Source organism: Ornithorhynchus anatinus, chromosome 19 (assembly GCF_004115215.2).
Source record: "Ornithorhynchus anatinus isolate Pmale09 chromosome 19, mOrnAna1.pri.v4, whole genome shotgun sequence".
NCBI classification, from domain to species: Eukaryota; Metazoa; Chordata; class Mammalia; order Monotremata; family Ornithorhynchidae; genus Ornithorhynchus; species Ornithorhynchus anatinus.
Window position 1 is genome coordinate 18,039,968 of NC_041746.1, and position 21,655 is coordinate 18,061,622.

Sequence of the window (21,655 nt, forward strand, 5' to 3'; positions counted from 1 at the left end):
ATTTGTTAAGCGCTTACTATGTGCAAAGCACTGTTCTAAGCGCTGGGGGGATACAAGGTGATCAGGTCGCCCCACGTGGGGCTCACAGCTTTAATCCCCATTTTACAGATGAGGTAACCGAGGCACAGAGAAGTTAAGCGACTTGCCTCGAGTCACACAGCTGGCAAGCGGCGGAGCCGGGATTAGAACCCGCAACCTCTGACTCCTAAGCCCGAGCTCTTTCCACTGAGCCATGCTGCTTCTCTAAATGTAAAATACCACTGATTGAATGGTATTAGCATGCCAAATCAGAAAGAAAATCCACAAATATGAGACATCATTTGGAGGAAGACTCAACATACTTCTGAATACATTTATAATATCCGATCATAATATTGAATGCTAACAATTTTTAATCCATCTTTCCTTTGAGGAAGGTCTCTTAGAAATCAACTGAAGCAGCACGGCCTAATGGAAAAAGCACAGGCCCGGGAGTCAGAGCACCTGGGTTCTAATCCTGGCTCTGCCAATTGCTTGCTGTGTGACCTTGGGAAAAATCACTTTACTTCTCTGAGCCTCAGTTTCCTCAAATGTAAAATGGGGAATGTTCAATACCTGTTCTCCCGCCTACTTGAGACTGTGACCCCCATGTGCGACAGAGACTGTCATAGCTAATTGGCTTGTACCTATCCTACTGTATAGAACAGTGTTTGACACATAGTAAGCACTCAACAAGTACCGTAAAAAACAGATACTTGCCTACACTTCGTATCTGTGGCAAAAAAAAAAAAAAGAGAAACGTTATTGTCAGGGAAGCTTTGAAAAGGGCACTTTATAAGGGTGTAAACGCTTTGAGACCAGTCATCGTATCGACAATCTCTAGTATAATAATAATAGTAATGATAACGCGTGGCTCAGTGGAAAGAGCCCGGGCTTGGGAGTCAGAGGTCATGAGTTCGAATCCCAGCTCTGCCACTTGGCAGCTGTGTGACTGTGGGCAAGTCACTTCACTTCTCTGTGCCTCAGTGACCTCATCTGTAAAATGGGGATGAAGACTGTGAGCCTCACGTGGGACAACCTGATGACCTGTATCTCCCCCAGCGCTTAGAACAGTGCTCTGCACATAGTAAGCGCTTAACACATACCAACATTATTATTTGTTAAACGCTTACTATGTGCAAAGCACTGTTCTAAGCACTGGATATTCTCTGAAGCACTCAAAACTGTACTCTGTTCAAAGGCAGCACAAAATCAATACTACAGACTACTCATCAAAACCCTTTAAAGTCAATGGATTGGTTTTGTGCAGCAATTATCATTAGGTTCTGAAATACCTACATATTTTATTATTAAAGTGTAAGGTATCTGGTTCTTTGCCTTCTATTCATTATCTGTCCTATTCCCAGTATTCCCTAACCAAGGGAAACTGAAGCAGAGAGGAAATGAATCATGTTAGTCAGGCTTCTGAGAAACTGTGGAGTTGGGAAGAGGCGAGTTTGGGTATCACTGACCACAATTTTAATGGTATTTATTGAGTGTTGAACGTGTATCAAATGCCGTATATTAAGTGCCTGGGAGAGTACAATACAAAAGGATTGGTAGACAACATTCCCTGCCTATAGTAAGCTTACATTCTGGAGGAGCAAGATAAAAACACAGTGACTTCCCCAAGGGGTTATCTGGGGAGGAACTTCAGAATCGGGAAAGAGGAGCAGTGTCGAATACGTGGATAGAGCACAGGCCTGGGATCTAATCCCAGCTCCACCCCTTATCTGCTGTGTGACTTCGGACAAATCACTTCACTTCTCTTCTCTGTGCCTCAGTAACCTCATCTGTAAATTGGGGTTTAAGCCTGTGAGCCCCATGTGGGAGACGGACTGTGTCTAACCTGATTAGCTTGTATAATAATAATAATAATGTTGGTATTTGTTAAGCGCTTACTATGTGCAGAGCACTGTTCTAAGCACTGGGGTAGACCCAAGGGAATCAGGTTGTCCCACGTAGGGCTCACAGTCTCAATCCCCATTTTACAGATGAGGTCACTGAGGCACAGAGAAGTTAAGTGACTTGCCCACAGTCACATAGCTGACAAGTGGCGGAGCCGGGATTCGAACCCATGACCTCTGACTCCAAAGCCCGTGCTCTTTCCACTGAGCCATGCTGCTTCTCTATCTACCCCAGCGTTTAGTACAATGCCTGCCATAGTAAACACTTAAATACAATTTTTTTTAAAAAAAAAGTCATGCCCTCTTGCTTTTCTTTTGTTCCTTTCTCCAAGTGTAACTTTATTATGAACCTGAAAGAAAATATTTCCAAGAGTGACCTGATATCCATTAGTATAATAAACATATTGGATTACTGCAGCTTCATTCTGCATTGTGTATTAACTTATTTTATCCCTGTCAGGAAGGGTCGGGCCTTTCAAACCATTTTTACAGAGACTAAATCAAAATTCTAATACTGTGATATTTCTTTTGACTAGGAGCAATCGCCAAAGATGCGGCATTTCTTCTCCCCATGATCCAAAAAGAATCGCTCTGCCTATATTTAGCAGTGGTATTTTTCTTGAAAAAGCAAAAACAAAAAACTTCTCTCTAAGCGTCTATTTCAGTGCAATACTTGTTTAACTGTTTTTAGATGGAGGGATCTGGAACGAGCTAATAATTTAGAAGAATTTTCACTTCGTTTTGCAGAAAAAAGTAAATCCCATAGCAGCCCGACAGCAGCAGGTCAATCCATTTCCTGTTTTATTTGTAGCTCTAAGTTCTGAATCCAATTTCTCTGGCACATCTGGTTTGAAACCCAGCACTCCACATATGGGCCTTCGTTCTCTCAGCATGCAAAACATACAGAGATGTAACTCGCTTCTGGCCTCCCAGATTTGCAGGATCATGTCGGTCACATCTATGCAACATTTATAGAAACAAACAAAACAAAAAACAAAAAAAAACCTTGCGCTCAGTGAGGTCCGTGCTGAGGAGTCAACTGAGCTCTAACGTAGATTATCCCCCTCCTCTTCTCGCTACAGGGTTCGCATTATTCAGCAGCCTCTATGGACTGTAACAAATTAATTTGACAAGCAGTTTCCTTCGGTGGATTCACTGTTACCCTATGGACGGTATCATCACAAATTGGGGTTCCAAATCTGTCCATTTAACCGTTTTTTGTTCAGTGTAGCTAATGAGGTTTGTTTTCCTACTACAGCAGGGCGTGAGGCTGGTTGGACTCTCTGCTCGAAGATAATCGGATCATATTTGCATCCTTTGTCTTTCCCTGGAGGATGATGTCATTTCTTCCCCCTCTGCCCTCTCACCTCCTCTCTCAAAGCCTGCTGAGAAAGCAGGAGGCAGGCTGCTGCCGGCCTAGCACTCAGCTATTTTCAAGTTGTTTCCTTTATTCTCTCAGAAAGATCGATTCAACCTAGTGATGGAAACGCACCCTAAACCATGAATTCCACCTTGACTTAGCCAGTCCTCTAAGTGTCCAACAACTTCTGGATGCCATTACTGCGAAAAGGGACCACAATCTCCGACAGATATTGCCATCCCCTTCCACGAGAAGGTTTGCAGAACAAGGAGACGTTTTGTCAAATATTAGATGAAGTGAAGGCAGAGACCCTGATTGTACACCAAGAGGTTCTGCTTCTTTTCTAACTCCAGATGACTGTCTCGAGTAAACAGCTGAACCTCATCGGGTACTGAAGAAATTGAGTTGGAAAATTTAGACTGAAACTAAAAACAATGTTTTGGGGGGGAATGAGTTGGGGATAGAATCACAGAAACTTCTCTTAGGCTAATCCTATCAGGTTTCCCTACGTAACGGCAGATTTCTTCCTATCGTGTTCAGTTGGAAAATTGCTAGCACCGGAGAAGGACGACAGTCCAGGAATGGAGGTACTATTTTGGCAGAGAAGAGTCGGGATATCCGCTGAAACAGATCTAGCACCACAAGCTTGTGCTTCAACGCAACCTCTGATATCTAGATAAATTTATTATTATTTCCATTGTAGGTGCCAGGTACTGTACTAAACACTAGGGCAGATACAGGATAATCAGGTTGGACACAGTCCCCGTCCCACATGAGGTTTACAGTCTAATGAATCATGTTTATTGAGCACTCCCTGTGTGCAGAGCACTGTAGTATATCCTTGGGAGAGAATATAACGAGTTGTGGAAACATTCCTTGTCCACAAAGAAGAAGGGAGAACTGGCATTGAATTCTCTTTTTACAGATGATGAAGAAACTGAAGCTCAGAGAGGTTAAGTGATTTGCCCAGGAGACAATGGCAGAGCGATGATGAGAAATCAGTTCCTCTGACTCCCAAGCCTGTGCTTGTTCCACTAGGCAACACTGTTTCCCAATGGATCTGGGATCAGGAGCTCGATAACCTTTGATGGGTTCAAAAGAAAAAAAAAATGCTACCCTTCTCCTGTCGCCCCCACAAGTGGTCAGTGGCTCAATTAGAGTTCATAGTTCTCCTCTTGAGGAACACTAAAAATAATACTAAGAATGATAGCGGTATTTGTTAAGTGTTTACTATGTGCCGAGCACCGTTCTAAGCCCTGAAGTAGATACGGGGTAATCAGGTTGTCCCACATAGGGCTCACAGTCTTAATCTCCATTTTACAGATGAGGTAACTGAGGCACAGAGAAGTCAAGTGATTTGCTCAAGGTCACACAGCAGACAGGTGGCGGAGTCGGACAACTTGAAATTTGTATCGAATCAAGACTTCGGTGTGTCACGTTTCCCAGCAGCGATGTATTATGACTGCCTTGGGTTTGCAGTTTTTATTGGATGAAGTCAAGAAATGTATCAAGGTCTTTTGCTTCCAAAATATTCAGGGACTGGCGAGAGAGTGATGTGAAGACTCCTTCTCCCATGAATTAGCTAGGAAATATTCGCGTGTGGCTAACACGTGGTCTTGACATCAAATCTGAGCTTCATGTGGGACCGTGTCTGAATAATAATGTTGGTATTTGCTGAGCGCTTACTATGTGCAGAGCACTGTTCTAAGCGCTGGGGTAGACACAGGGTAATCAGGTTGTCCCACGTGAGGCTCACAGTTAATCCCCATTTTACAGATGAGGGAACTGAGGCACCGAGAAGTGAAGTGACTTGCCCCGAGTCACACAGCTGACAAGCGGCGGAGCCGGCATTCGAACCCATGACCTCTGACTCCCAAGCCCGGGCTCTTTCCACTGAGCCACGACTGAAGCTTTTAGCATAGTACTTAACCCACAGCAAGGGCTTGACCGATACCATAGCTATTATTAAAATGACTTTAATTATTATTTCAAGAACTGTCCCCAAGTGATCGCTTAGAATACAAAGACGCCGTTTCAGGTCGATAAAGCTATCTCTAGAAATATTTAGAATCTCTTATGCTCCTTCCCATCTCCACACATCTTAAGCAAGAAGCGTCTTAATGAGCCCAATTTTTTGCTTCAATTCTTTAAGCCACAGGAGTAACATTTATTTAACAGAGGGAAAAATGTGATGGAGGAAAGTTAGGGGCTAAAGAGTTAATGTGGCCTCCAAAGAACCTAATATAGGCAGCCTGGGAGTATCCGGCTCAATGGATGAATGTCATTTATTGAGCACCTAAGTGGTGATAAGCACTGCACTGAACGCTCAGAAGAGTCCGACAACTGGAGAAGCATCGTAAGAGAAGCAGCTTGGCTCAGTGGAAAGAGACCGGGCTTGGGAGTCAGAGGTCATGGGTTCTAATCCCGACTCTGCCGCTTGCCAGCTGTGTGACTCGGGGCAAGTCACTTCACTTCTCTGTGCCTCAGTGACCTCATCTGTAAAATGGGGATTAAGACTGTGAGCCCACGTGGGACAATCTGATCAGCCTGTATCCCCCCAGGGCTTAGAACAGTGCTTTGCACATAGTAAGCGCTTAACAAATACCACCATCATTATTAGTGGAAAGAGCACAGATCTGGGAGTCAGAGGACCTGGGTTCCAATCCAGATCTGACACTTGTCTTGCGTGTGACCTGGGGGACAAGTCACCCAACTTATCTGTGCCTCAGTTTTCTCATCTGTAAAATGGGGATGGAGACTGTGAACCTCATGTGTCCAACTGACTGTGTCCAACCTGGTTAGCTTGTATCTACCCTAGTTACTGGCACATAAGGGTTTAATACCCTTAAAAAAAAAAAAAGGTAGACATCGATTTTGCGGCCTTCAATCTTATACAGTAAAGTGGGAGATGGACAAAAATTATTTTGGGATAATCAATCCATCAGTTGTATCTAATGAGCACTTAACTGTGTGCAGAGCACCGTCCTAAGGGATTGAGAAAGTACAGTATATAACAGTTAGCAGACATGTTCTCGGCCCACACGGAGCTTACAGTCAAGAATGTTACAAGAGCAAGTAGTTGGGGAAGCCATAAGAACACATCGGAACAGCTGGAAAAAAAAAAAAAAAATCACTGAACCTCTAAATATAAAAATATATAAATTATACAGGAGATTGGCATGTTGCTGCAATAAATATGAGCCAAGGGTGGGGGTCAATCTGACCTGACTTGGACTTTTTGTGAATTAATCAGGGTTGCCTTTCTGGAGTTAGTGGGATTTTAGGAGGGCCTTTAAAGAGGGAAGAGCTGTTTTTTGACAGAATTTAGGGAGAGTGGAGTTCTGGGCTGGGGAAACAGAATGAACAGGGGTAGGAGATTGGAGAGTGAGCACTCAGTAAAAATCCACTGATTGATTGAAAGTGATGTGATTGAAATCAAACTGATGGATTGATTATCCCAAAATAATTTTTGTCCATCTCCCACTTTACTGTATAAGATTGAAGGCCTGGGAAAAATGCGCAAAGTCTTTCTGGTACAAAGGAAGGCAATAAGGTATTAAATTCCTTGAGATAACCTATTTAACAATAATAATAATAACTGGGGCATATGTTAAGTACTTACTATATACCAGGCATTGTTTTAAGTGCTGAGGTGGATATGTTTATTGGTTGGACACAGTTCCTGTCACTCATGGGGCTCACAATCTTAAACTCCATTTTACAGATGAGGTAACAGGCTCAGGGAAGTGAAGTGATTTGCCCAAGGTCACACAGACAAGTGGTGGAGCTGGGATTAGTACCCAGGTGCTTCTGACTCCCAGGCCCGGGCTCTAGGCCACTAGGACATGCTGAAAGTGTGACACCCTCATATAATTCAATGGGCATAGTTGCTTCACGACCTAGTTCAGGGCTCTGTAACCAGTGGCCCGACACAAAACCTGGAGTATGGTATGAGTTTTCCATTTTCCCAAAGCCTCTCCATCCAGAGGCTGTTTCCTATTTGTTGATAATAGTAATACCAGAATGATAAATCGGGGTATTTGTCAAGCACTTACTCTGTGCTAAACACCGTAGAAAGCACTGAGGGATTTACAGTGCCATCAACTGGATCCAGTCCTTTGTCCCACATTGGACTCGCAGGCTAAGGGGTAGCAAAAAGAGGTATGGAAATCCCATTTTACAGATGAAGAAAGAGAGACTTGCCCAAGGTCATACAGCAATCAAGGTGTCTTGATTCCCAGGCTCTTTCCACTAGGCTACACTGATCCTATTGACAGGAAACCCGCCGAAAGCTTGCCGTGAGCGGGAATGTGTCTGTGATATTGTACTCTCCCAAGTGCTTTGGTACAGTGTTCTGCACACAGTGAGCGCTCAGTAAATATGTTTGGCTGACTGACAAGACTGGCTATCTGATGTGGAATGAAGTGAAACATGTTCCAATCGCTTAGCTAACAGCACTGACAAGTCACTAGATTGGAATGAAAGCTGTAAAAGTATCTTAGACTGGCAGCCCATGGCTATCCCTTCTCTGCTTCCATGAAATTTAAATGAGATTTTCCCGCCCCCGGCCCCAACCCCACCCCCTAAGACCTAAAGCTTGTCTGCATATGTCGTGTTGCTTACCTATAGGATCGATCTGCTCTGGCCTCGGCCCTTGTAAAAGCAATCAGCCCATGTGCAGGAATTCCCAAAGGGAAGGCTTCAAGATGAGGAAATCTAGGGTGTTGGAAATCAAAGTTTCAAGGATCCTGTTTCTGAACCTCAGTAAACATTTGCTTCTTATATTTTCCCTTAAATACTTCATCCAGGGGATGAAGTCATACCACTGGAGATGCCTGCTTTAGCTCTTGGGAATGATGCAATAGATGAAACTGAACCAATACTGCTGAAAGGTCAAGACGGTTTTCACGAGCAACAGAGAAAAAGGAGATGTACTGAAAATTTTCAGGAGGGAGCCCAAGATCCAAACCAAAGTGGTCTTCTCTGGGAGCAGCTCATATGCAGTTGTCCCCAGTTAATCTCTGTTAGCAATATAATAATAATGGTATTTAAGCTCTTACTGTGTGCCAGGCACTCTATTAAGCACTGGTGGGGATACAAAGCAAATTGGGTTGGAAACAATTCCTCTCCCTACTGGGGCTCACAGTCTCAATCCCCAGATGAGGTAACAGAGAGCGAGAGAGAGAGAGAGAGAGATGTGAAGTGACTTGCCCAAGGTCACACAGTAGACTAGTGGCAGTCGGGATTAGAAGCCAGGACCTTCTGACTCCCAGGCCCATGTTCTATCCATTAGGCCATGCTGCTCCTCACACTGCGATTAAGTTGTCTCGTTTTTGTCCGTCTGTCTCCCCCGATTAGACTGTGAGCCCGTCAATGGGCAGGGATTGTCTCTGTTGCCGAATTATACATTCCAAGTGCTTAGTACAGTGCTTTGCACAAAGTAAGCGCTCAATAAATACTATTGAATGAACTGCTTCTTATACACCAATTATAGAACGGAACTGATTGTCAATAATAATAATAATAATAATGATGGTATTTGTTAAGCACTTATGTGCCGGGCACTGTGCTAAGAACTGAAGAGACAGTGACCTATTCTCAGTTCCTCTACTTTATTTGTCCTCCAATAATAAATGCCCATCATTTTTACAGGAATTGCCTATATTACAGACACAAGCTGAGTTACTGATGACCAAAATATTTTCAACTCGCTACCAGGAATTTGGCCAGTGGGATACTCATTTATGATGAAAATATCCATCAAGATCCACTTAATCTGTGGTTTATAAAGGGCCTTTTTTTTTTTTTTTTTTACAATAAACTAGAAAGTACTTCATCTGCTTTGGAAGGACATGCTTTCCTCAACTTCTGTAATATTAAAAAAAAAAAATCAAGTTGGCTAAATTGTTTTCTGCCCCAAATTATTATTTTTTTGTCTGGTTATCTCTCAAAGTCTTGCATTTTCTTCTTGAGATTTTTTTCCCCCCTCTCTTCTATGTGCCTGGCACTGTACTAAACATTTAAGAGATTACCGAAGTTTTAATGAGTCCAGTTCCTTCCCTCAAAGAGCTTTCTAGCTAGGGAAGGAGAAACTGAAATAAATTTAGAGATTCAGAGAAAAGAGAAACTGGTGGCTATAGGGTTAAAATTATTTTACTGGGTTTTTTGCCCCCCAAACTGATTTCATTTAGTAATGCTGACCTCAAGAAGCCCACCTTCAGCTCCCAACTTGTGGAATCCTGTCCAAGATTCAGCTTCTGGGACCGTAGGTGTCCTTTTCAAAGCAACAGCTAGTTTGAGGAATTTGCCTTAGTCATAAGTATCTCTGAATACATGAGATTAAGGAAAATAACACGAGACGCGAGATTTGATTCCAATTCTGCCACTTGCCTGCTGTACGATCTTGTGCAAATCATTTCACTTATCTGTACCTCAGTTTCCTCATCTATGAAATGGGAGGTGACTGCCTTCCTCCCTCTCCTTGCAACATTGAGCCCCATGTGGGACAGGATCTGTGCCTGATGTGATTACCTCATGTCTACCCCAGTGCTTAACACAGTGCTGCTCATACTATAAGCACTTGACAAGCACTATTATACTTATCATCAATAGTATTGTGATCACCACCACCCTCTCTACTTACAGTCACGACGACCTACTGTACCCATCGGCCTCTTCTCCAACTTTCTGAATCATTTTGATCCCCCTCTCACGTTCCTCCTCTTCCTTCATCCTTACACTGATTCTCAAGGACTTTAATAGCCTTGTGGATATTCCTGATGACCCTTAACTGCCCGATTTCTGACTCCTTACGTCCAGTGACTCTAACCAACCTCACCCACTCAACTTGGACTCAACTCAACTATCACCGTGGATGGCACGACCATCCTTCCCGTCTCTCAGGCCCGCAATCTCGGTGTCATCCTTGACTCGTCCCTCTCGTTCACCCCACGCATCCTATCCGTTACCGAGACCTGCCGGTTTCACCTCTACAATATCGCCAAGATCCGCCCTTTCCCCTCCACCCAAACGGCTACCTTACTATTACGGGCTCTCGTTATATCCCGGCTAGACTACCGTGTCGGCCTTCTCTCCGACCTCCCTTCCTCCTCTCTCACCCCGCTCCGGTCTATTCTTCACTCCGCCTCCCGGCTCATCTTCCCGCAGAAACGATCTGGGCGTGTCACTCCCCTTCTTAAACAACTCCAGTGGTTGCCTATCGACCTCCGCTCCAAGCAGAAACTCCTCACTCTAGGCTTCGAGGCTCTCCGTCACCTCGCCCCTTCCTACCTCTCCTCCCTTCTCTCTTTCTACCGCCCACCCCGCACGCTCCGCTCCTCCGCCGCCCACCTCCTCGCCGTCCCTCGGTCTCGCCTATCCCGCCGTCGACCCCCGGGTCGCGTCCTCCCGCGGTCCCGGAACGCCCTCCCTCCTCACCTCCGCCAAACTGATTCTCTTTCCCTCTTCGAAACCCTACTTAAAAATCACCTCCTCCAAGAGGCGTTCCCAGACTGAGCTCCTCTTCCCCCTCTACTCCCTCTGCCACCCCCCCTTTACCTCTCCGCAGCTAAACCCTCTTTTTCCCCTTTTCCCTCTGCTCCTCCACCTCTCCCTTCCCATCCCCACGGCACCGTACTCGTCCGCTCGACTGTATATATTTTCGTTACCCTATTTATTTTGTTAATGAATTGTACATCGCCTCGATTCTATTTAGTCGCCATTGTTTTTACGAGATGTTCTTCCCCTTGACACTGTTTAGTGCCATCGTTCTCGTCTGTCCGTCTCCCCCGATTAGACCGTAAGCCCGTCAAACGGCAGGGACCGTCTCTATCTGTTGCCGACTTGTTCATCCCAAGCGCTTAGTACAGTGCTCTGCACATAGTAAGCGCTCAATAAATACTATTGAATGAATGAATGAACTTGGACACATGCTCAATCTCATCCCTAGTCAATGTACAATCTCAATCCTCACTAATTCAGAAATTCTTCTATTCCGACTACGATCTCCTCCCCGCCTTGTCTCCCACACTCCCGCAACTTTGTCCTTTCCCCCTACAGAGACGTGGATTTGGACTCCATACCCAACCTTTTCTCTTAATGCACAGATCGACACTCAGCACCACACTCTCCACTGGAGTCAACTCCCTTATTCCCCTCTCCCCATAATCATCTCATACCATGAATACACAACCCTGGATCACTTCCAAAGTATGCTTCCTCTGCTCCTGTGCTTGAGCCGTGGAGAGCTGCTGGTGGAAATCCAAATATGAGGCTGACCTCGTCTATCATCTGCCTTAATTCTGCCCTCTCCTCTATCCAACAATACTTCATCTTTCTTGACTCTATTAGGCATTGCCCGCACGAGCTCTTCCTGATGCTAAACTCCCTTCTTAAACTCCCTGCTTCCCTCACCCATCTCTTGCCCCTAAGGACCTGGCCATGTACATGTACTTTATTGATAAAATTGAAACCATCAGGTGTGACCTCCCGGAGATTTTCCCTGCTTCTCTCCAGTCCCTCCCTCCTCAACTCTCCCATCTTCCCCATCAGTACCTCAAGAGATCCCCCACCTCCTCTCAGAAGTCTGTGTCCTCCACCTGCATCTCTGAACCCATTCCTTCCCAAAGTCTAAACACAAAGCTTACCCCTTCCTTCTTCCCTCCCTGACCACCATCTTCAGCCATTCACTTTCCAGTGGCTTTTCCCCCACTGCTTTCAAACACGCTCATGTATTCCCTACTTAAAAAAAAAAAAAAACCACCCAAAGAACTCCCTGAATCCATGGTTTCTTCCAGTCTTCCCTCCTAGCACTCTCTCCCAAACTCCTTGAGCGATTTGACTGTAGTGGCTACCTCCCTTATCCCTCCTGGACCCCCTCCAATCTGGCTTCTTCTCCTTCATGTCATGGAAATCGCCCTAAGGTCACCAACTTGATCTAGCCCTGTTGCCCAGTGGATAGTGCTTTGGACTTCTAATGTGGACGATGTAATTTAAAGGTTGTGGGTTTGAGGCCCACCAGTGGAGACTTCTCTCCCCTTTAGTCCGTGAGCTCGCTGTGAGCAGGGATTGTCTCTCTATTCTGTACTGTACTTTCCCCAAGTGCTTAGTACAGTGTTTTACACACAGAAAGCACTCAGTAAATACGACTAAATGAACCAATGACCATCTTCATCCCAAATCCTATGGCTTCTATACCGTCCTAAATCCTCAAACTCTCAGGTGCCTTGGACACTGCGGACCACCCCCTTTTTCCTAGAAAAATTATTCAACCACGGCTTCACTGACCCTGTCCTCTCCTGGTTCTCCACTCTGGCCACTCAATCTTTTTCACAAAATCTGCCTCTGCCTCCCACCCTCTAACTTCAGGAGTCTCTCAAGGCTCAGTTCTGGATCCCCTTCTGTTCTCACCTATGCCTGCTCCCTTGCAGAACTCATTTGCTCCCATGGCTTCAGAAACCACCACCTCTAGGAGGAAGATTCCCTAATCCACATCTCCGGCCCTGATCTTTTCCCTTCTCCGCAGTCTCATATTTCCTCCCGCCTTCAGGACGTCTCCACTTGGATGTCCCGCCAACCCCTCCAACTTACAATGTGCAGAACAGAACGCCTCATATTCCCACCCAAACCCTGTCCTTCCCTGTCTTTCCCACCATCACAGAAGACACCACTGTCCCCCATCTCACAATCTCCTTGTGGGCAGGGATTACTTGCCCAAGAACTTAGTACAGTGCTTTGCACACAGTAAGCACTCAAAAGCATTGATTTCCTTCCCTTACCACACTCTACTCCAATACACAAACACCCTTTGGCTTTTGAAGATGAGACCCAATGTCTCAGTTGTTTTCCATGTTTACATTTGCATGGGGATGACATATTGGGTTTCAATTGTCAGACCTCCCCCGTTCTTGCCTTTGCCCTTGTCTTTACGCTGCGATATCACCTTGCGCCTTTTCAAATTTTCCTCTTGGCATCACTTACTGCTGAGGTCTCTGCAAGAAAATAGCTCCTCCTCACGGCCAAGCTTCTGCTATTCCCAGCCTCCGTAAGGTAGGCTGTGGTTCCCCGCCTGCAGCTCATCATTTGACACGGGCTTGGATACCCTTTTGCGTCTCCCACAAGATCATGAAAAGGTGAAAAGAGATTCTGTAGGTGGACCGCCATCGACGTATTGCATTTGGAAGGACGGAAGACTTCAGGAGGAGGAAAAAGAGCTAAGAGAGCCGTGAATATCACCACCAGGGAAGGTGAAGGGATGTTGGGCAGATGGGAGCAAGGAGTAAAATGAAGAGAGGCATAATAAAGCAAGCAACGAGGATCCTGACCCTTGACAGGTTGCTTTGCCCTTTGGGAGTTTGCTGCTTAGGCCATTTCCATGGCTGCTCCTGGTCTCTCTTCCGTAACAGCGTTATGAAAAAAGCAAGAAGGATTTAGGGTTAGGGTTCAAAGAGCAGGAAAAAAGGCTCAACTATCTGATTGCCAGACACGACAGCCAGTGAAACATCAGAAATTGAACGGGATTCCTGCCGTTCCACCCTGCCCCACCTCAGATAATTACTGTGGTATTTAAGCGCTTACTATGTGCCAACCCTGTACTAACAGCTGGGGTGCATTTAAGTAAATTGGGTTAGACAGTCCCTGACCCACACTGGGCTCACAGTCTCTGTCCTCATTTTATAGATAACAGAAGCGAAGAGAAGTGACTTGCCCAAGATCACAGATAAATGACAGAGCCGGGATTAGAACCCATGACCTTCTGACTCCCAGGCCTGTGCTGTAGCCACTATCCAGGCACTCACTGGAGAAATCCTCTCTCCCAAATCCACTTACCTTCCTCTGGTCCACAACCCCAGAAACAATGGGACATCCCAAGGCCAAATAAGAATGATGGTATTTGTTAAGCACTTACTATGTGTCAAGCGCTGTACTAAGCACTGGGTAGGTACAAGATAGTCACCTCGGACACAGTCCCTGTCCCACACAGGCTCAGTCTTAATTCCCATTTTACAGATGAGGTAACCGAGGTACAGAGAAGTTAAGGGACTCGCATGAGGTCATACGGCAGGCAAGTAGCCGAGCCGGGATTAGTTGGCAATCTAATCTAATCTAGAGAAGCAGCTGGCTAAGTGGAAAGAGCGCGGGTTTGGGAGTCAGAGGCCACGGGTTCTAACCCCCCGCTCCACCGCTAGTCAGCTGTGTGACCTTGGGCAAGTCGCTTCACTTCTCTGTGCCTCAGTGACCTCATCTGTCAAATGGGGATTAAAACTGTGAGCCCCACGTGGGACAACCTCATTCCCCTGTATCTCCCCCAGTGCTTAGAACGGTGCTTTGCACATAGTAAGCGCTTCACAAATACCACAATTTTTTATTTCATATGGAGGTGGATATTTGGGACTGCTAGAAACGTGCCTTTTAGCTAATTCTCAAAATTCCACATCTACCATTCAGGTTGTATCCGTACCCCTAAAATGTGAGCTCACTGTGGGCAGGGAATGTATCTGTCATATTGTACTCTCCCAACTGCTTAGTACTAGTGCCTTGCACGCGGTAAGCGCTCAGTAAATACGACTGAACGAACAACCCCACATCAGGGTGCCCTCCTGCAGGTAGGTTGCCCAGGCCCACGTGCATGGACCGACGTTAGTAGAAACAGCATGGCTTAGTGGAAAGAGCCCGGGCTTGAGAGTCAGAGAGCGTGGGTTCTAATCCCCGCTCCGCCACTTGTCAGCTGTATGACTTTGGGCAAGTCACTTCACTTCTCTGTGCCTCAGTTACCTCATCTGTAAAATGGGGATTAAGACTGGGAGCCCCACATGGGACAATCTGATAGCCTTGTATCTATCCCAGCGCTTAGAACAGTGCTCGGCACACAGTAAGCACTGAAATACCACCATCGACATCAGTGCAGGACTATTTGCGTTCACCTGTGGGTTTGTCAGTTGAGTAATGCCCATGGATGACCCTCCACTCATCAGTTTGGATTTCGCTACTTTTTTTTTTTCCATCATTCTCCGGATGAGCAAGGCCACTCGTGCCCTAACCTCTCTCCGACGTCGACAGATGTGATGTTAAGAGACTTCGTTTTTAACCACACTGGAATTTGAGAAGGATATTTTCAGTGGGAAATGAGATGGAGTTCCAACCCCTTCCACAAAACTCCTTGCTGCTCCCACACCTGCATCATGTAGCCCGAGGACTTGCGAGGGTGTTTGCTTCCACCTAGTGAATGTATGCAATCCCCTGATGAGGCCTACAATAATAGCTGTAGAAACGCTAAGCCTTCTAATAAGCGCTGGAATAGATACAAGATAATCAGATTGGACACATTTTCCGTCCCACCAGGGGCTCACAGCATGAATCGACCTGGCTTTCAAAGGCGACATAGGCTACTGCTAGAGGACAGGGAACGTATCTGCTAATCCACTTGTAGTATACTCTCCCGAGTACTTGGAACAGTGCTCTGCACATAGTAAGCGCTCACTAAATACCACTGATTGACTGCTAGGGGAACGGAAGGAGGGGCGGCAAGCCACTCTGTGAGAAGCGGTCAATTGCATTTATATTCAATAGTATTTATCGAGGGCTTACTATGTGCAGAGCACCGTAGTAAGCGCTTGGAACGAACAAGTCGGCAACAGATAGAGACGGTCCCTGCCGTCTGACGGGCTCACGGTCTGATCGGGGGAGACGGACGGACGAGGACGATGGCGATAGATAGAGTCGAGGGGAAGAACTTCTTGAGCATTTACTGTGGGCGGAGCACGATGCTAAGCTTGGGAATGTATAGCGGTAATAACAACAACGATTATGGTAATAATAATAATGTTGGTATTTATTAAGCGCTTACTATGTGCAGAGCACCGTTCTAAGCGCTGGGGGAGATAAAGGGGAATCAGCTTGTCCCACTTGAGGCTCACAGTCTTCATCCCCATTTTACAGACGAGGTAACTGAGGCACCGAGAAGTTAAGTGACTCGCCCATAGTCACACAGCCGACAAGTGGTAGAGCTGGGAGTCGAACCCATGACCTCTGACTCCGAAGCCCAGGCTCTTTCCACTGAGCCCCGGTATTTGTTAAGCGTTTACTCATATCCATCCCGGTTAGTAAATCAGGTTGGACACAGTCCCTGCCCCGCTCGGGGCTCAGTCTCAATCCCCATTTTGTAGATGATGTAACTGAGACCCAGGGAAGTTAAGTGATTTGCCCAAGGTAATGCAGCAAACCATAAGGCCCGAAGAGCTGGCTGACTCAATGCTTTCCCAAGTCCTTTGGATATCACTTTTCCCTGCGTTCCTGAAGAGGGTGAGGGGCAGGAACAGCCAGGGTAGAAGCCCTGCCCCAGCTTTGGCAACCCCCGCCAGAGTAAGCCCTGAATCCACATCCAGTTGGACTGCAAAGTTTCCACTGTCCACACTTTTAAAACAAAAACCTAATCCTGTTTCCTTCAGAGATTCCAAGACATTTTTTGAATCATTATTATGAACCGTGAAATTCCCTCCCACCAAAGTCTGCAGCCAGGGTCATTTTCTTCCCCACTCCCATAGCTGCCCATCAGATCCTCAACTGGGAGTCTGGCAGATGTGACCACCCCTCCCCATTGCCCCAGTTCACCTCAGTGGCAAGAGCCCGGGCTTGGGAGTCAGAGGCCATGAGTTCGAATCCCGACTCCGCCGCTTGCCAGCTGTGTGACTTTGGGCAAGTCACAACTTCTCTGTGCCTCAGTGACCTCATCTGTAAAATGGAAATTAAAACTGTGATTCCCCACGTGGGACAACCTGATCACCTTGTATCCCCCCAGCGCTTAGAACAGTGCTTTGCACATAGTAAGCGCTTAACAACCACCATTATTATTTACCCCCCCGCCCCACAGCATTTGTGTATATATATGTACATATCTTTAGTTCTATGTATTTACATTAATGCCTGTTTACTTGTTTTGATATAATAATAATAATAGCATTTGTTAAGCACTTACTATGTTCTAAGCGCTGGGGTAGATAGAAGGTAATCAGCTTGTCCCACGTGGGGCTCACAGAGCCCCTGTATATATTTTTTTTATATTGATGCTAATTATGCCTGTTTACTTGTTTTGATGTCTGTATCCCCCCTTCTAGACTGTGAGCCTGTTGTGGGCAGCAGTTGTCTCCCTTTGTTGCTAAAATTGTTCTTTCCAAAAAGCTTAGTACAGTGCTCTGCACACAATAAGCGCTCACTAAATACAACTGAATGAATGAATAAAAAACTTCTCTAGGGGAACCGAGGGCAGTAAAGCAATGCTTTCAACAGGAATAAGATCCAAGGACGTCTTCCCCAGGCACCCTGATCACATCGTGGTCCTCAGTAGCTTCGCCAGGCCTGTCTTAGTGGTATGCCCACTTTGAGCATGGATGTGAAGGACTGGCAAGAAGGCAAACTCCACCAAATTTTCCAGTGCCTCTTCCAGGTGGCATCTTGCTCAGCCCTAACGGGAGCAGGCAGAGACTACTTGGAGGCCGGCTTGATTCTAACAAGGACTGATTCCGTTTGGTCACCTTTCTGGCTTGGCAGCCCCAGAAGTGGCCCAGTAACGTTCATTCAATCGTATTTAGTGAGCGCTCACTGTGTACAGAGTGCTCAATGAATACGATTGATTGAATACTTTAGAAAGGCTCCAATTCTCCCCCTCACAATCAACATTTTTTTCCTTGAGCACTTCCTGAGTATGGAGCACTGTTCTAAGCACTTGGGAGAGTACATAATACTATGTAAATCATGCTCGTTTCGTGCTTACTGCGTGTCAAGCAGTGTTCTAACCAGGGGGGAAGGTACTAGATGATCAGGTTGTCCCACGTGGGACTCACAGTCTTAATCCCCAATTAACAGATGAGGTAACTGAGGCATGGAGAAGTTAAGTGACTTGCTCGAGGTCGCAGCAGACGAGTGGCGGAGCCGAGATTAGAACCCGTGTCCTCTGACTCCCAAGCCCATGCTCTTGCCGCTTCGTGGGCACTGCTGGGCTTGCCGGTGAAGCAGAATGGCTAGTAGATTCATTCAATAGTATTTATTGAGCTCCTACTATGTGCAGAGCACTATACTAAGCGCTTGGAATGTACAATTCGGAGCACAGGCTGGGGAGGCAGTAGGGCCTGGGTTCTAATCACAGCTCTGCCACTAGTCTCCTGTGTTAACCTGGGCGAGTCACTTCGCTTCTGTGTCTCAGTTCCCTCATCTGTAACATAGGATTGAGATTGAGCCCCATGTGGAACAGGGACTAGGTCCAATCCCATTAGCTTGTACATACCCGAGAGCTTAGTACAGTGTCTGGCACATAGCAGTTGCTTAACAAATATCAAATTATTTCATAATCCTCATCATTATTACTCCATCTCTCACTCTCCCCTCCACCACCCACCTCAGCTTTACTTGGTCAAAAAGAGGGCAGCTCTGAAGTGGATGACCCCAGCGTTATAAATGAAGGGGTGCCGGGGCAAGGGCTCAGGGAGGAAGTGAGAACCATCCCACAGGTTTCTCCTCTTACTCCCCAACTCCATAATGATCTTAGGAAATGTCTTCGTCTTCTAAAAAAGCACCGTGGCCTACTGGATAGAAAACGGGCCTGGGAGTCAGAAAGACCTGGCTTCTAATCCCACCTCCACCACTTGTCTGCTGTGTGACCTTGGGTAAGTCACTTCCCTGGGCCTCAGTTACCTCATCTATAAAATGGGGATTAAGATTGGGAGCACCATGTGGGGCAGGGACTGGGTCCAACCCTATTTGCTTGTATCCATGCCAGTGCTTAGTACAGTGGCACATTATTAAGTGCTTAACAAATGCCAAAGTTATTATTATTATCACTGCCAGGTCTGAATATATTTGAGGCTTTCAGAAGCAGTGCTTGGTGACCAGAACTCATTTTTTAGTGCAATCTACTCTATATTTTTCTATGCAAATATTTTGAAACCAACACGGTCTAGTCTTGAAAAGCCAAAATCAGCTTGAGTGTTTTGTTGCCTAAGTTACGCAGGATTTAGTAGGGATATTTTCAGAGGAGGTTTTTTTTGGGTTGTTTTCTTTGTTTTTTTGTCTTCAGTCCCATTCACAAGTGTCAAACATCCCACTCTTTAGACACACATACACGTCACCCACTCAACCTCCACCATAAAAGAGAAGAATCTTGAAAGTGGGGGCTAGCATAGGTGGTACTTGAAAGAGAGGATGCCGGAAGGTGAAGTTTCTGAAGCAAAGAACGTCAGTTAAATTTTCAGGAATGGCAGGAGAAGCAAAGAAGTCCAGTGTATTGCTCCCTAAAATTTATCTCACTGGTTGGGTGGCCTCCGATGGCACCCAAAAGATGTCAGAAGGCCCACTGCCAACCAGATACTGAGAATGAGGGAGGCTGGCAGGCACGAAGGTCAGACACGGCGCTGTGTCAGTACAGCTGAGGAAAAGCCAACTAGAGACAGGACTTGTTTGGTCTTACACTGTCAGATCCATAGCGACCCGTGGACACATCTCTCCCGGAACACCCCACCTCTATCTGCACTCGTTCTGGGTGGTGTAGCCAGAGTTTTCAAAAGTGGTTTATCGTTGCCTTCTTCCACGTAGTAAACTTGTCTCAACCCTCAACTCTCTCCCGTGCCGCAGCTGCCCATCACAGGTGAGTTTTGTCTTGTAGGAGATTATCTTCCACTCACTAGGCACTACCCAAGCTAGGACTGGAAATGCCTCTGCTGGACTCTCCCTCCCATCCGCGAGACCGCCGGAGTATCGGAAACTCTCCAGGGGTGGCCCTGAAAGGGGAACGCTGGACGACTGGGGAAAAGATTGGATGGTCACCTTGGGCCAGGGTCAGATTAATGCTGAGGTTTAAGGCGCTGACTCCCTGGGCCTCGGGCTAAAGGAGGAAAGGCCCATACCAGCCATCTAATGGCAGCGATTTACCTTCTGAGCCTAACAAAATGGCCACCGATTGGATCATTTGAAGATAGTGTGCCAATCAGATGTCATTTAACTGCTGGGCATGAACAATGTCAGAACAATAATAATAATTATATTTGTTACATGTTTACAATGTGCCAGGCACTGGTCTAGATACAAGATAATCAGGTTGGACACAGTCCCTGTCCCACTTGGGGCTCACAGTCTTAATTCCCATTTTACAGATGAGGGAAATGAAGCCCAGAGAAGCCTAGGGACTTTCCCGAGGTCACACACCAGACAAGCGACAGAGCCTGGATTAGAACCCAGGACCTGTGGAGTCTCAGGCCCATCCTCTATCCGCTAGGCGAAGCTGCTTCTCTGAGCCCAAGCCGGTATCCATCTGGGAAAGGAGGGTAAGAGGGATGAGAAAGAGGGTTGACAACGGGCTGTCTTGGCTTAGAAACGGGAGCAATAAAATATCATCCCAATGCACTGGTTGCTGCAGGATGAAGTGACATCACATGTCATGTGGAAGTCCTATAAAATCAATTAGCCTTATTCTGGGCCTATAACTTAGTCAACCTAATTAACTAGGGCAACAAATCATGTATTACTAAGCTAATATGAACTCCTGAAGTGTCATAATAATCATAGTAGTAAGATGGCAAGATCCTGTTCCACCAATTCCCCAACCCCCAGGTCAGGTGTAGTATATATACACTCATTATCAATGTCACAACCCATCAGCACCCCACTCAGCCATGCCCAATATAAACACACCTTAGTGTTTCACCCCCCTCAGTATCAAGCACCCCTCGCTTGCCCCCCCCCTTCAACATCATTTACATTTAAATCATTTCCACAACAGTGGAATTCACTCAATCATATTTTTTGAGCACTTACTGTGTACAGAGCACTGTATAAGCCCTTAGGAAAATACAATACAGCAATAAAGAGGAACAATGCCTGCCTACCTCACACTCACAGCCTAGAAGGGAATCAACCCCCTCTCCAACAGCCCAATGCTGATTTCTCCACCCCGGCCAACGGGCCAACGAGAAGCATCTCCAGACCCTAAAAAAAAGAGGGGAAGGGAAGAATAGCTGAAGTAGCCACAGCCTGTTACTCACCAAGGGCCCAGGCAGACCAAGCTCCGTCTCCTTCCCAGCTGACAACTAGGGTGAGGGAGGCTCGGGAGCTTTATACAGGGCAGGGAAATTCCCAGCAACCTCTGGGGTCATAAAGGGGCACTGCCTTAGAGACACCTGATGTAAGAGGTTGGCCAGGGGTAATAATACTTTTACTGCCATCCTGTAAAGGTCCGGGCCTTGAATGCTGCATGGGGTGATCGATTGACTCTCCTGGCAAGAGAGCAGTTTGCATCCAAACTCCTCCTCGCCTGTCTTGGAAAACTCGATTTTCTGATGTATCGGGCCTCTCAGCTTTAATCTGTAAAATGGCTGAGGTGAGGCGG

The 21,655-nt window shown here is 46.3% G+C and overlaps 1 long non-coding RNA gene across 1 annotated transcript; it reads right to left on the reverse strand.

Moving 5' to 3' along the window:
- Positions 1-2,709: 2,709 nt before the first annotated feature.
- Positions 2,710-21,358, reverse strand: LOC114805760. The gene is made up of 3 exons (XR_003753784.1): positions 21,312-21,358; positions 7,909-8,001; positions 2,710-2,883 (listed from the first exon to the last, which is right to left on the reverse strand). It is a non-coding gene; the product is annotated as an uncharacterized LOC114805760 (long non-coding RNA).
- Between the last annotated feature and the right edge of the window lie 297 nt (positions 21,359-21,655).